The sequence below is a fragment of the Psammomys obesus genome, unplaced genomic scaffold (assembly GCF_907164565.1).
Source record: "Psammomys obesus unplaced genomic scaffold, mPsaObe1.curated_primary_1811, whole genome shotgun sequence".
Lineage (NCBI taxonomy): Eukaryota > Metazoa > Chordata > Mammalia > Rodentia > Muridae > Psammomys > Psammomys obesus.
The window spans coordinates 20,479,864-20,496,024 of NW_026595981.1; positions in this window are offsets into that span (position 1 = coordinate 20,479,864).

Genomic DNA, 16,161 nt, shown 5'->3' on the forward strand with positions numbered 1-16,161 from the left:
CTTCTTCTTCTTCTTCTTCTTCTTCTTCTTCTTCTTCTTCTTCTTCTCCTCCTCCTCCTCCTCCTCCTCCTCCTCCTCCTTCCTCTTCTTCTTCTTCTTCCTTTCTTTATTTCTTTTTTAAAAGGCTCCGATGGAATTTCTACCTCAGAGGCTTCCAAATTGTGGTTGCTGGTTTGTTTTCCCTTTGGGGTGGATGTGTTTTGGTTGAGGCTTTAATTTTTTTTCTCTCTTCAGTCCAAAAAAAAAAAAAAAAAAAAAAAAACAGTCAACAGTCACAAGGCCTGGGAGGGCTGATTCCAGCCCCCAGTGGGGGTGTGTTTCATTGTAGGACAGCAGAGGCTTAAGAAGGGCAAAGTCTTTCATATCCTGATTTATTTGTCATAAGCAAATAAAATGCAGTTAAGCTGTCTGCTTCTAGACAGACGGCTCTTTGGTTATTAAAGTTCCAGGGAGGACTCCACGAGGCCGGCCTCTTTCCAGCCCGCATAAGAAGGTATCGCTTTCCTCTGAGGTGTTTAAGGCTTTAATGAGTCTAATTTTTTGCACAGATGTTTCTGGGTGTTTGCAGGTTTTCAGAGTATTTTTATATTACAAAGGAACTAGCTGGTGCCATAGCTCAAACTCTGACAAGCAAATAGATAATCAAGAAGACAAATGGCCTCTTTTGTGAAGCTCTGCTCCTGTATTAATTTTCATTTTCTTTCTCATAGAAAGTATCGAAAGTAAGGCCGGGGACCAAATAACTGTCTCCGAGATCCCAATCACCCCTAGAATGCAGTGGGGGGGGGGGGAGAGTGCAGGTGATCCTCAGAAATCCCTGCCAGGTTTGGGTCACTTTCGTGCAGTACAGCCAAGAAGTTCTAAGGTCTGGAGCTCTAACCTTGGGTTCCGCCAGGATCTGTGATGACTCAGGGTGCAGCCATGTTGTCTTCAAGGAGCCCCAGGCTCCACAATTAAAAGTCAAGCCGTTTCATTTTTTGGTTCTGGCCTTAAACATTTCTTCTTGGGTCCCGTTTCTTCCCAGAAAATAAAGAGCCCATCCCACCCACATGTTTGATTGTTGTTTATTTTTGCATTTCTCTGGTTAGCCTGTGAGGGTAGCAGGAGTCTGAGTAGGGCCAGAGAACCCATTGGGCCAGCATCCTCAGGGCAGTAGAACTGCCCATTAAAGTGAAACCAGAAGATCAGTTTTTTAAAAAGAAAGAAAGGATGGATAGAAAAAAGAAAAAAAAGTTGCCTGTAGATCGAGAGAAGGATGGGAGGGTTAGCTTTGTCTCTTGTGCTCTTGTGCGTGCCTTAGTGTTTTAGCTGTGAGGAGGTAAGACAACCCTTAGTTGAGGGGGGAAAAATAGTTCTTAAAAACCATAAGCTCCCTCCCCCCCAGGAATGTGTCTAAAGAATCAAATCAAAGCTGCTTCTTGGAAGGTATGAATAGAATCTTAAAAAGAAGAAGAGGAAGACGGAGATTTCTATGGAGCTTAAAGTTCACAGCCATTCTGTGTAGACAAGAGCTAAGAAAAATGTGAGAATTATACAGAAAACCATTAATCACTTCTTTTCTTTAAATACGTATCCTCTCTCCTTTGTCATTATTCAACAGCAAATCTCCGCAGACCGGCTGTTGGGGGAGAAAAAGTGTTAGCCGAGTCTCCCGGATCTGCAAGGGGGAAAATTTTTGGAACCATAAAGTTGAAAACTTTTTTCTCTCAGTTTTGGAAGAAGCCTTTCATCATGAATGGGACCAGCGGAGCTCAGGCAAGAGCAGGCGAGAGGCACGGAAGGTAACAAAGCCGTGGCTTGGGCTGGCTTTTTTTTTTTTTTTTTAAATCATTTTTTGGGGCTTTTTTCACAAGAAAAAAAAAAAAAGAAACAAAAAACACTCACCTCCTCTTTTTCAGCTATCTTTGTTTTCTTTGTTTGTTTTGTTTTGTTTTGTTTTTTGGTTTTTTGTTTTTGTTTTTTTGCTTTTTTTAATGGTGGATTGTTGGGCAGGTTTGCTGCCTTTTATGATGACTGATGTTTGGGAGAGAGCAAGAGAGACAGAGACAGAGAAGGCAAGAGAGGCCTGGACACCTGGAGAGTGTTTGAACTGGTTGGGACAGAGGTGTCAGGGCCCCTGAAAAACCCCAGAGAAGGGTTGTTTGTGAGGCTGTTCAGAAGTGGTTCTGTGGTTTTGAAAAATGCAGGCGGGGCCGGGGAGAGCGTGCTCCTGAGCTTGTGTGCCTGTGTCTGGGAAGGTGCTCAATGTATTCCCGGGATGTTGTCGCTGCAGCCTCCTGGAGGGAGAAAAAAAAAAAAAATGGAATCCAGATCTTGAATGGAGTTCTCTAGTCTTAGAGCCAGTAGGAGTGGATTTGGTTGGGTTTTCTTCCTGTGTCTAGCGTGAGATTCCAGACAGATCTTTACTCTCTGAAAAACAGAAACTGCACAGGGCGAGGTGCACTGACACAGAAATTCTTTGCCCCCACCGCACCCCACGGCACCCCACCCCACTCCACTCTCCAGGCCTCCTGGAGGCTCTCTGTTCAGTTTTCTTTCTCTTTGCCTCTGGGCTTGGGGGCTCTGTTCTTTCTCCTTTACTTCTCAGACTGAGGAGTCAGTGGGCTCTGCCTCAGACCCAAATGTGCTGGCCCCTTTTCCCCGAGGCCTCACTTAGAGTTTGGAGGCGGGAGGCTGGCAGGATGGAGAGTTCATGGAGAGGCCACGTTTTCTAGGCGATTAGCTTGGTATTAGAACCACAAAATGACCTCGGAAGCCCCTTGACCTCTCTGAGACTGGACATTGTGCTAGCTCTTGCTTCCTGCCACAGAGTCGAACCTCTTCACGGAGGGGTTCCCAGCTTCTTCATCTTCCTGTACTCCACAAATCCCTTGCTATCTCAGAATTTCTGGATTTTTTTTTTTTAAATTGTGGATTGAGAGGAAAGGGAGGGGTTTTGTTTGTTTGTTTTATGTTAGCCCAGAAGTCCTGCCGGTGAGGAATAAGGTGCTGGTCTGTCTGTATAAAGCCCTTTCCCCAGGTTGGGCTTCAGTCTCCTCCCCTATCCCAAGTCCATTTGCATCTCTCTCTCTCCCTCTCTTCAATCGGAGGGAAGGGGTTCTAAAGGATACAATAATGAGAGGTTAGACAGACACACTCTAGACCATCAGAGGAATAAGCTCCTGAGCTGGAGAGAAACAGCTCACACCGTGAACAGTACTTTGGGGGGGGGAATATTAATTCTCTCTCTTTCTCTCTCTCTCTCTCTCTCCAAATCTACAGTCTTGCAACCCATTTTAGAAAGTTCCTTTCTTTAAGGAAGCTATTTTTATAATCGCCTTTATGTTCCATACCTCAATCTTCTCTTTTCCTTGGGTACCTCAGCCACTGGAAGAGCAAGAGAAATGGAAGGGGGAGCTGTGCAGGCTGCCCTGACCACTTTTAGGGCCCACTTGACCGTGCCAACCAAAGTTTGCAGACACTTCTCAAGTTAAGAGGCAGATGGAAGATCTGCTGAAAGGGGGGGGGGGCCTCTATAATCAGTGTTCTGTCTTCTGCCTTAACTATCAGCAACACCGCAGCAAAGGGGAGGGAAAGAAGGAGAGAGGAAGAGGAGGAGGGAAAGTTTTGTTTTGTGGAGAGGAGTCACTTTTCTTAGACAGGGCTTTCCTGGAGATCCTGTAGGGTGCTGTTTGCCCACACTGTATCTTTCTCTGGAATTCAGAGACTGTTGTCTCAGGCAAGAAATAACTGGGACCATTGGCTTTTTCTTTGTCCGTGGGTGGCATAAATGGAGGAATGGGGTGGGAGGCAGCTCAGGAAGGACAGGGGTGGGCAGAGAGGCAAACCTGGCCGTTTTGGTACTGAAAATACTTGGGGCTTGTTGAAGGTGGACACTCTAGAAAAGATATGTAACCCGCTGATTGGCAATTGTTGGCCCTCTCTAGGCCCGAGTGACAAAGACCTAGTCCAGTAGAACTTTTATAAACTGCTTGAGGATTAGGGGTTCTCCAAAAAGAAGGAGAAGGCTGGGATTTCATCCCCCAGAGTCACCCTGAAAGACCCCTCCTTTCTCTCATCTCTAGACCTAACCCTTTTTGGAGTTGACAGCTGCTTGGGCTCATTTTTGCACAGAGCTAGTGGCCATTCCCAACTCCCCCAGTGAGGCCTTCCAATCTTTTGACCTCTCCCCCCAGTTCCTGGGTTCTTTGCACTCCCTCTCTTACTTCTGTTTCTTGCCTGCCAGCCGGGGCAGGAGGCTGCCCAGTCCCATTATGGCCCTGGAGGCAGCCTCAGCGCCCGCCCGGTGGGTCTCCCTGGGAAGCCAGTGACTGCCAGTGGGTTTGATTGGAAAACGGAGTTGGGAAGTTTCCCAGCGTGAGTTGAGCGCTGACGGATTTGTGACTGGCCATAAAACCGGCGCGTTCAGATTCGTAAATCAATCTAGCTTTCTCTCAGTCTAAACGTTCGCTTTATCGGCAGCAAGAAAGCGCTGGGGCCGTGCTTGGCCGCTTGTTTATTTGAACGCGGACGTTTCCCAGGATCCGAAGAGAGTGTGCGTACTTTAACAGAACCTGGCTGGCCTCTCCTTTCTGTCTCAGAGCTCCCCCCCCCCTTTTTTTTTCTCTGTCCTTAAAAGTAGTTTCCCTGTTTTTAGGGATTGCTGTCTTCAGTTTTAAAGATTGTCATTTCCTCATGGTCCAACTTACTCATTTTCCTCTTCCTCCTCTTGTTCTTCTCTCACTCTCTCTTCCTCACCCTTCTCTCCTTTCCCCTCTTCCTCCTTTGTCTTTGGGGGGACAATTTTGCTTTTCATGGGTTTGTAGACAGGGACCTTGTAGACTGTTGCCCTCTCGGGAGCCAGGAGCAGGCCTGCATCCCCACCAGGCTGAATTCAATTCCAGCCTGTACTGGGTATCTGGACAATCAAAGCCGGCTACCTCCCCCTCCCCCCCCACAGAGTCTGGGCCTCGCCGGCGCCCCCTCCCCGTGGGGCTGGGGCAGGATTCCAGTGCTTTCCTCAGGGGTCCTGCTGCCTCGAAACGTGTGGGGAGGCTGTTTCTTTGGGGTGTGCTACACGGAGAGGTCCTTAACCTTCATTGAGTCTCTTTTCGTTCAGACCCTTTTAAACAAACCAGAAGAGGCCCCTTGTCCCCATTCCCCGCTCTCCTACCCCGCTGTCTTTATTCTTCCCCCATTCCACGGATGCCCTGTCGGCCAGGTCGCAGCTACCCGAGGAGAGAGCTGCTGAGGTAGATAAGGGTGGGAACTCGCAGGGCGGGCCTTTTTAGGAATGCCTCTCTGCTTCCCTTTGCGCGTCCCACACCCTGCCCCAGCCACGGATTCAGCTTTGCTTGGAAGTTGTGAAGTTTGGGGTTTGTTTGGTTTTGTTTATTCTTGGGAGGGGGGAAGAGTCCGTACACCCTTCCCATCGCCCTCCCCTTCCAGCCCTGCTTAGGGCATGGATTTCTCCCATCCTAACGGTCAACACTAACACTTCTCCTCATTGATCCTTCTCCATTGTCTGTTGACTGGAAGCCCAGGACACTAACACCTGGAAATACAGAGCTCAGGCTGCCAAGCAGGCTTCAGGGAGAAATACACCATCGGTGTATTTCAGAGACGGGGCTGGGGTGGACATAGATAGTCATGATCTGCTTCTTTTGTGTGGAATACTTGGCCCGGGTCTTTGTTTCTGGAGCCTAGGACCAAGTGCCAGCAGCGCTTGGTTCCCTAAGAAAGCAACAATGATAAAGGGGGGAAAATCCCCCTCCTGTTTACTCTCAACCCTGGGAGATGCAGTCATCTTCATTCCCTTTGCTCCTGACCTTTCAAAGGTGTGCTACAAAAGATCAGAAAGTGAATTAAAGCCTGAAGATGCCCCACTCTTGATCCATACACACAAGGTAGCGGACACTTGCAAAGAGCCTTCCTTTCCCATCCTGTTCCCTTAGGCGCACTGTTGATGAGTTAGAAGCAAGGGAGTGGGTTTTGCTAAAATAAACACCCCAGGAGGGGGGGGGCCAGAACGGAGTTGGAAGGGGAATTTCAATTCTAAAGAATACAAAATGGGGAGCCAAGAAAACCAGGGGCTTGGAGAAGGGCTCTATGCCCACCCCACCCCCACCCCTGACGCCCCTGCAGACGATTTCTGCACCTCTAGGAACTAAGCAGAAGCAGGAGGAGAAGGGAGAGAGGAGAGGTGGGCCGTGGGTAAGTGTGTGCCTGTGGGAGAGAGACCTTGCTACCCGTTCCATTGGTGGGTTGGGGGGGGGGGACCTATTTTACAGGAAAAATTCTCCTCCTGAAGGGGAAGGTCATAGTGGTCCTTTGAGCCTGAAATCGAAAGACCCCCTTCCCCCTCCCCGGTCACGTGATTCATTAAATAATTAATGCCGAGGTTGCAGAATAGATATGGATTCGTCAGGAAAATCTCAGGCTCGGTCTCCCTGTTTCTGACGTCCAATTCAACTGTCTTTTGAAAAACAAGCCTGTGCCCTGAGAAAAAAGAGGAAGAGAGAGAGGGAGAGAGAGAGAGAGAAAAAAGAAAGGGAGGCATCAGTAAAACAGCCCTCAGCTGGAGCCACACCGCGGGCTGGGGTACTGTAAGTAGAAGGGATTTCTCACTACCTACCGCGCCTTATATGTCCATGTAAATTTATTGTTTGTTATTAATGTTATTGTCGTAAAATGTGACAAATAGCCATCTTCATTTCCTGCCATTTCTCTTCACAGGGCGCTCTGTGTTTACACCCATTGAGGCATTGCATAGTGATTTTAGGAATTTTTCTCTCTCTCTTTCTCTCTCTCTCTTTCCCTCTCTCCCTCTCTCTCCTCCAACCTTTTTCTTGATTTATAGCAATATGGGTGTCAGCTTCTCAGCCGGCATGCCAACCATTGTGTGTGTGTGTGCTCCTGTGCACGCGTGTTTGTGAGTGAGTTGTGTTGTTTATGGCCATGCCTTCGATAAATCATTTCTCACAGAAAATGATGTAGAATCTGGGCTGGTTCTGTGGCCAGGGGAGAGAGAGAGAGACGCTCTTGGAGGCACTTCCTCTCTGCTCTGCTCCCAGGAGTTGGTTATTTCAGACGATTTATAGTAATACATCAGCAGTTAATATGAAAGCTCTGTAGCTGGAGGTCTTAAATTACAGCATCTGTGATTATCAATTAAGATGAGATTTGTATAAATTTGGTAAACCAGAAATGCCTCATTGGCATATAAACCCAGTCAAAGATCATGACCTAATAGGAAAAAAAAATGGTATTTGCAAACCCATAGAGCCAACATTCCAGCAGCAAATAATGCTGTATTCTGCAGCAGTCTCCTCCAGGAGTTTGGCATCTCCAAGCCTGGGTGGATAAACCCAACTCTGGAGGCAGAGGGGACCTGGGGGACAAGAAAGGTGGAGGCCCTGGAAGAAATTCCAGGACTTTAAGGCAAAGGCTTTTGTATTGATGAGGACCCGGTAGAGATGTTGTGCAATTGTTGGGGGATGCAGGGAGTTCTGTTAGAGCATTAAAGTCTTCACTTAAAGACTTGGTATATATTGGGCTATTGAGGGTGGAGAAGGAGATACCTAATTTAGGGAAGACAATGGAGGCTGGCAAAGGGTGAAGGGCAGAGAGGGAATAAGCTGAAAGCCTTGACTCCCCACCCTAGAGCCTAACAAAACAAGGAAGTGAATTCACACCCCAGGAGCCTTCCTTCGACCTACTGAAACAAAGAAAGTTTCCTGGGTAGTGAGAGTCTCCCCTGCCCCCCCCCCCCCCCCCCCCCCCCGCCTGTGTGTGTGTGTGTGTGTGTAGGGGCTAAAGTGGGAGAAGTTCTCCTTAAGGTTTTACGGAAAAAGAAATGTTTTAGGAATCAAGTGGTCCTAGAAAGCTGAAGAGCGTTCCAAAAATATTAAATGTGTTTCTTTGCCTTAACCCCCAGCTAAAGGCTGAGGAATTGGGGTGCAGATCGAGAATGGGAGCTCTGGTAACTTGCCCCTTTGCTGGTTGAAAGAAAGCAATGTCAGACGTGGCTTGTTGTGGGGACATCCTGTACTACGCTCCAAACTTGTGATGGATGAGAGCCAGAGCCTTGCCAAGTCTGGTCCAGGCTGTTGGCTGCTCCCTTCCTGGCTGGAGCCGGGCCAGCTGACTTTGTAGCCACTAGTAATCTGGGATATTTAACTCTGCCTGCTAGTGTAAATCCTCTGAGCAGGGAAATTAGGATGATGCTGTACAAGTGTTAATTATCCACTCACGGCACCACAGGCCCCAGCCTGTGATGCCCCAGCCCACGTACCAGCCACGCACCGTGTCTCTGCTGGTTAACAGGAGACTTGAGGGCTAGCAGTGGATGCCTCCCTCTTGGTTAGTCTGGGTTGGGAGAGATCTAGAGAGAAAGAGAAGGGAGAGAAGGGAGGCCAGGGTGGATGAGGGCACTGTGGAAAAGAAGTGGGAAGAGTCTGGATTCAGGGACAATCTCCAGAAGGGCTAGCAATTGTGGGGAGGGAGAATGGTTGGGAGAAATAAGCAAGCAAGAGCCTTCGAAGTTGGAACCCCAGGCCTTTGGGTCCTAGTCTCCATCTGTACTTGAGTGCTAGGGAAACCCAGTGTGAGAGGTAAGCATTGTCAGCTCTCAGCTGGTGTGTGTTCTACATGCTCATGTGTAAAAGATATGTCTACCCTTACTTGGTGTCCCAGAATCTAGGCTGGAATCTTGGGGCAAGAGCCATCTCTTCCTCTTTACAGAGGAGGAAGAATGAGAAGGAAAGAGGGTAGAATCTTGCTGGCTTCTGAATTCAGCCTGATTTAGAGGATAAAGCAGGATCTAGTTTGCAGAGCTGGGTCATGGCTAACTGGAGCTTGCTAGCAGCTGGTCCTGTGGACTAACCCTTCCCTTTTATTCAACTCACACTTTTCCCCACCTTTTCCTATCTGCTCCCCGCCCCAGCATTTTCTTCTCCCCCTATGGCTTTTCTTTGTCTCCCCTGGTTCCAGGGAAAGGAGATAGTATTGAAACCCCTCCCCCTCAGACCCCCCAACTCTCTCTCTCTCACACACACACACACACTTTCCCAGGAGACAAAGCGAGGAGACCATCCCTTGTCACTATTATCTTTCAGTTCACTCATTGGCCCTTCTCAGATCCCCTTGAGTGAGGCCTGGTGCTCTCCATCCAGGCATCTAGGCCTTGTCCCAGATCAGCAAGTCTGAGAAGACTGTGTCCGTTGTTTTATTTGGCCCTAAAGCAGCCTCCCTCTTACATCCTGAACCCCTACCCTTGGATCTGCTTTTAGGCCACCAAGGGATGGAGTATTTGGGAGATGGGACTCTAGGAAAGTTGCTGATCTGGTCTTTTCCCCAGCATAGGTGCATGTCCTCTCCTCTGTACAGCTGCAACACCCATCACTGTGCCTTTAAGATGCTAAGATGCTGGGCTGGTAATGCCTTCATGACCAGATAAGTTGGGTGGGAAGATGAGCTAGTGAGAGAATGAGGAGAGAGAGAGAGAGAGAGAGAGAGAGAGAGAGAGAGAGAGGACAGCAGCCTCCCTTTTGGGAAGTCAAGGCTGAGCTCAAGGACAAGGTGAATGGAAGAGAGGAGACAAAGGCAGGTCACAGATGGAAAGAGGCTGTCCTGGAAGGACCAGCTTCTATGGCCACCACACAGTTAAATAAAAGAAGTGGAAAGGGAGCTGCTCTTTACTTCCCCCAGAAGTCTCTCAGAGACAATATGCAGGTTCTCCCACAGAGAAAAGGGCCCCCGGAGATGAGGAGGAGAGGCAGCCTAAGGACCAAGCCTGACCTAGAAGCCATTCCTGGAGACACTTAGAAGCCCTGCCCAGGATGCAACTCAGGTTTCCTTAAGATGCTGAGAGAGACCCAAAGTGTGAGGAGACAAAAGGGCTGTGAGAAAAGGGATGGAACCAACAGAAGTGGCAGAGAGAGGGAGGGAGAGACAGACAGACAGACACACAGACACACACACACACACACACACACACAGAGAGAGAGAGAGAGAGAGAGAGAGAGGAGGAGAGGAACAGGGCGAGAGCCTAAACCCTTTGGAGGAGAGCAGACTTCTTCAGACCCAGGAAAACCATTCTCCCCACTAGTACATGAAGCTTTCTTTACAGGAAGTTGCCTGAGACCTTCTTAGGAACTGCGGCCTATAGAGTAGGCCCTTGAAAGTCCTAAATCAGTTGTGAAGCATCTAGGGTACAATCTAGCACGCCAGGGGGTGGCCAAGATGTCCTGGACACTCTAGTCTCCTCCTGCAGCACCATTGGTACCTTAACTATCCGGGCTCTTTCTCAAAACAAACGCCATGCCATCACATCGCAGAGGGAAGGTTGGAACAGGGCTCTGAAACCTAGGGTGAAGAATCCTCCTTGCTAGGCTTCCCTTCCCTCCTGTGGCCTTCCTATCTTTCTCCTTTTTTTCTCACTCTCTTTTGAAGCCAAGGAGGAGTTGATTTTTACAAGAACTTTCACCTCCAGGCCACACCTCTTCCCTTAACCCTTCAACTTAACAAATGGAGGATGCTTCCCTTTCTGAACCTACCCCTTCTTCATCTTTCAGGAAAGAAAAGGAAAAGGGAAAAAAAATAATCCTACCAGCAGCTTTAGAAAGCCTGAAGGGGAAATGGGGGGTGGGAAGAGAGAGAGAAAGAGAGAGAGAGAGAGAGAGAGAGAGAGAGGGCCATCCTTTTGGCCCTGTACTTCTTCTCAGAACCTCTGTGTCTCCCAGGCTCTCCCTCCTCCATAGTCCCCCACCCCGTCCTGCCCTGCCCAGGACGGTCTCCCCTTCCCTCCCTTCTCCTTCGGGCTGGGCCGGACATATGGAACCCATTTCACTAGTGACATTGAAGAGCCGCCCGTGCGCCCGCCTTCCGCCATGGCGCCCCCGAGGCCCCCGAGCCTCTCCGTGGCCCTGTCAGTCGCCACTTCTTTCGCCCGGCGGCTCGGTCAATCTCAGGTCGGGTCTCGCACCAACCTGGGACTGCCCGCAGCTCCGGCGTGCCCGCCTTGGTGGACCGTGGGGGCCCGCGGCACCCGGAGCATCCCCGGGCGGGAGCGGTGCTCCGGACCCCACAGGCGAAACAAAGCCGGGAGCAGGGGCGGAGCGCAGGCCGGCCTTCCCCCCCCAACCCCCAGCACGGTGGGGTGCTCTCGGGGCCGAGCGACCAGGATGTGGCCGGCCCAGGAGTATCCCCAGGCGGGACCGAGGGTCCCGGGACTGGCACCCGGCCGCCCGCCGCGGCCCTCACTCTAGTCCGAGGCTACAGGTAAGCGTGCGGGGTTCGGTCCAGCGTCCCCAGCCTGGTGGGCTGAGAGATAGGGGCGCGGGGAGCCTCCGTCCCCAGGGAAGGCGTTGTGGGACTGGGCCGGGGCCCTGGATGGGTAGAGCGAGTGTGGAGGGATGTGGAGCTGTGGGTAGACAGGGTCCGATCAGGTTTGGGGGAACCCTCGGGGTTCAGGAAGGATGGAGACTCTGGAGGGTCTCCCTCCCCGGGGGAGCCGTGGGTGGTGAGGCTGGGCCTGGTTCTCACAGCCCAGCTGCCACCGTGGACCAGCCCCTTAGCACCTAGGAGTTATTTGAAGCTGAGATTACAAGGGGCTGCGGCTGAGGCTCGGTGTTAAGCCGAGAAGGTAGGAGAGGCCTTGATTTATGGCTTTCGGAGAAGCTGTGTTTACTATCTGCCTGCTCTGGAAACCGAAAACCAAACAGAGCAGAGGCGGACGAAACCGCTCTCCTCGGAGTGGGAGGCGATGCCAGGCTCATGCGCTGGGCTTTATCTTCTCAGGGGCAAGGAGACCCCAGGAATCACCTCCTCACAGGCCAGGCCAAGGGAGGGTGTGGTGCTTTCTGTGAGGCAAACGGGGTGTGCAGGCACACACGTGTGGAGATTGTTTTTGTATCATGGGAGTGGGTGTCTGCACGCTGTGGCGTGTGTGTGTGTGTGTGTGTGTGTGTGTGTGTGTGTGTGTTGTGTGTGTGTGTGTATGCTCTGACTGGAATTTGCCCGGATGCGTTACAGTTGCATAGAATCAATTTGTGAGCCGACATGAGGAGCCAGGGGTGGGATTGGGTGTCCCCTGGTCCAGGTACTTTGTCCAGGAAAGTCCTGCTTCTCCTGCCTGGAGACGGCCTTTCTTTATTTTAAAATTCACACAGGGAAGCCTGCTGGTCCAGGCCTCTGTGTGTATGTGTGGACCCGCCGACGCCCACGCTGTCTGAACTTCACTCTGCATCTCTAACTTTGTAGCCAGACGCTAAGAAATTAACAAATGGGGTTGGGTGAAAGGGTGCAGGAGAAGCGTGGTGGTGTGGAGAGAGAGAGAGAGAGAGAGAGAGAGAGAGAGAGAGAGAGAGAGGGCGCTTAGAAGGGGTGGGTCCTGCCATTACTGCTCAAACTTTCCCAGCCTCTGTTTGGGGGGGTGGGGGACGGCTGTAAAATGAACACAAAGTTGATAAAAAAAAAATAAGGGAACCATGCGGAATGGTGGGGGTGGGGAGAAAAACATTTTGACCCCTAGATACTTATTTCCTCGGGCCAACTAGTGGCTCTTGTGTTTCTGTCCAGACAGGGCTTTGCCTGCAAATTGTTTTGCATTAAATTTTCTCAGCCACAGAATTATCTTTCCTCGCCTCCAGCTAAACTTGCATTTTTCCACCAGACACTTGGGCCCGGACCAATGAAATCTGAGAGGAAGCGGCTGTGCCCTAAGTGGCCGTAATTTAATTGATTTTATCATAAATCATCAACTTGATGAAGAACCCGAGGTTTCAGTGAAGTAAATTGATATTAATGGGAGTTTCTTGAAATGCAAACCCGCTGCATTGTTGGGGCATCTTGAGCTGAGAAGGTGGATTACGTGTTTCTTAAGAGCTGACCTGGAGCTCAGTGCAGTTTGGGGTGGGTGTGGAGGAAATGAAGCTTCGAGGGGCAGCTGCCTGCAGATGGATCTCTGGGGGAAATGCAGCAGAGAAAGGGACTTTGTTGGTATGGAAGCAGATTCTGGTTCTGAGACTCCTCACCCCACCCAACGCGTTGGCCATCCTGGAAATGCTGGTTGTCAAGAGGGGGGGGGGCAACTGGGAAAGTTGGTAGGTGTGTGGGCAGAGGTGGGGGTTTGGGGTGAGAAGGCCAGGCTGGTACAATGGGCTCATTGATGCCTGGTTAAAAATTGCCAGGTTGAAGCCTTCCTCCTCTAATTATACAAATTAATTATTTACTGCTCAGACCGCTGCATCCAAAAACAGCACTTTTGATTTGGTAATGAAACAACCCATCCTCCACCCAGAAGAGGAGGCAGTGAGACCCGCTATTTCTGTAGGGCTAGAGAGAACCAAGTGTGCTCAGTGGTAGCTGAAAAAACATGTAGGTCCAAAGAGGAAGTGTTTTGTATCTGGTAACAATGGCGCCTGAGCATTTATTGTCTGAACTCAGTTTATTATTGCCTGTTGTTACTCCTATGTACATTAGGACACAGAGAATTACTAATATTCAGCCTGAAAGGGAAACTCGGAGGTCATTTATTTAGTCTAATCCTTCTCCTCCATACAAATAGTTTGGCTTTAGAGAGGGGTGTGCACCTCAGTGCACAAGGAGAGCTCAGCTTCAGGTCACACAGCCAAGCTGCAATGACTAATGCCTGATCCTCCTAGTGCTCAAGACTAGCAAGCTTAACTCAAGATCAATTTATTTTCCACTCTGAGCCTCAGTTTCTCTTTCTGCTACAATGGCAGGCAGGGTTGGGCTGGACGTCCCAAATCCTCCCTCATTCTGCTCTTGGACATCTCTGTATCTCCATCTTCTGTGGGATACTGCTTGGGAGTAACTTCTTGTGTGCCATGGAGTTCTGCGGGCATCTGCACAAGTTACTGAATGATTTGTTTGTGAAATCCATAGGGTTTGTCTCTGCCTGTGCCTCTAGAAAGTAAGTATTCTGGACTATGCGTTTTGAAGCAGTCCCTAGTCTCAACAGAATGGAAGCCCAGGGTCAGAGCAATGGTGATAGGAATCTAACCAGATGGGCTGAGTTGGAATTGGCATAGGTTTTAAGGAAGATGGGCCTTAGCATCTCCAAACAAGGTTCTTTTCCTGCTAGATACTAAACCAAGGCTGGAGTTGTCCAGAATTCAGCTTCTGCAGTTCCTCCTACCATAGCCTGAACTGTGGGTTTACAGTTTAGAATCTGTGAAAGCAGGTGATGCTTCCCTGCAGGGTCACCCTTGACCCCTGGACCTTCTTTATCTGGAAGAGGGCATACACAGCGTGCCATAACACCACACTGTCTGTGCCTCCAGGGTACAGACAGAGGCTGTCTGCCTAGGACAGAGGCTGGCAACATGGAAGCTTCCTACTTTGCTTTGCTGTATTCTCCTTCTCTTCTTCTGACTGCAGAGACATAAAACTTGAAAGCAGTGGCTTCCCAGATACCCAGATGTATGAAGGGCAATTTCTCATGGGATCCAGGATACAAGGAGAGCAGTAGGATTGGAGAGTTTCAGGGTGGCCACGGAAGGATGGCTTGGAGTATGGATTCTGAGGCAGAGAGTGGAGACAGTTAGGTAACTTCATCTTTAGAAATCCCAGGCTCTGGTTATATAATTCATGCCTTTGAACCTATTGGGAGATAGATAGATATATATCTCCAAATGTGTGTGTGTGTGTGTGTGTGTGTGTGTATATATATATATGCCAGACCCAGACCCTGTCCCATTCTGACTTTGGAGTTTTATATTTAGAGGCCTTCCATTGATTGTCCATTAACCCAGGGAGTTATTCTCTGGTAAGCAGAGGTCATTGGGAGGGAGACATCCAATCTGTCAGGAGAGACCCTGCCTGCTGGCCATTCAAAAGTAGACTGCACCCTTCATCCAGCCAGTCTTGCCACTATCTCCCTCTCTTCCCCCAGCATCGTCACCCCAGAGGCCCAGGATTCAGTCTCTTCCCCTCTCTCCATCCTGCCCACCTTTGTCTCCACACTGATAGGGGTGGGGTTTGCCAGGGCTGAACTTCTAAATAAATGTCCCTTGTTCGGATCTTGCATTACCCAAGGGCCTGCCTGCTGCTGCTGTCACTCCAGGATCTTGGTCCCTTTCTTACTAGTTTCAGGAGGCTTCCACTGGCACCCAGTAGACTTTATAGATCCTGTGATGTTCTGCTTTCTTTCTGCCTTAGTCTGAGGTGGGGTGGGATACAGCCTGGGTTTTCTTTTCTTCTCTCATTGGGGCGGGATTTCTCTCCCCCTCACCCTCCCCCCGAGTTATCATCAGCTGCTTCTACACGCCTTGGGGGAACGCGCTCACATCTTCTCCTTCCCACGTTTCTTTGTTCCTTCCCGCTCAAGCATTTTTAGAGAGCTAGGGACTAGGGAAACAAATGTCTAGTCTACAGAGCCATCTTCATCCACAGCACCCTCGGTCCACAAACCTAAAGCTTTAAAATCTTCAGTACTGTTTAAGAGGAGATGGAGCTGTGCGAGAACTTTACAGTACTCACAAACTTGGACTGCCACACTTTTTCTAGAGCATGGGACTGGGAGGGAGGACAAGGGCAAGCAAGAAGCAAAGTACAAAATGCTAGCCCCAGCTCCAGCGGGGACCAGAGGAGCTTTCTGCTGCTTAAGCTCAGAATGGAATCCTAGGCAGCGCGGAAGACTGAGAGCAGAAATTGGTTTTAAAAGAGCCAGCCCTTCCTGCCTGCCTTTACTGAGATTTTTGTTTGTTTGTTTGTTCTTTGGTAGATATTTTTTTTTGAGGGGTGGATGGGAAGGGATGATGGCACTGAGGTTCACAAGGGAGGGTGGGCAGGGAGTGATGGACCACTCAAAGGTTGATACAGAGCTCCTACTCTCCCAGCACTGGGCAACTATTAGTACAGAGCAAAGAATATCTGTGAAGAAGGATGCTCTAACCACCACTACCCCCTTTGCCTTTATTAGTTCACATTGGCTATCTGTCTCTTAATTTTTTCACTTTTCCCCTTTTCGTTCTCTCTTTCCCTACCCACCTTCCCACAAAGTTACCAAATTCTCTGAATCCAGGAAAAAAAAAATGTTCCCCATCTGTCTGTCTGCAAGTACCCCTAAATCACGGTGTCTCATCTATTCTCCTGTCTCTGTCAGCCCTCAGAGAGCACCCTCAGAGGTCCTTCAAGCTTCTCACTCAAGCTCCTCAT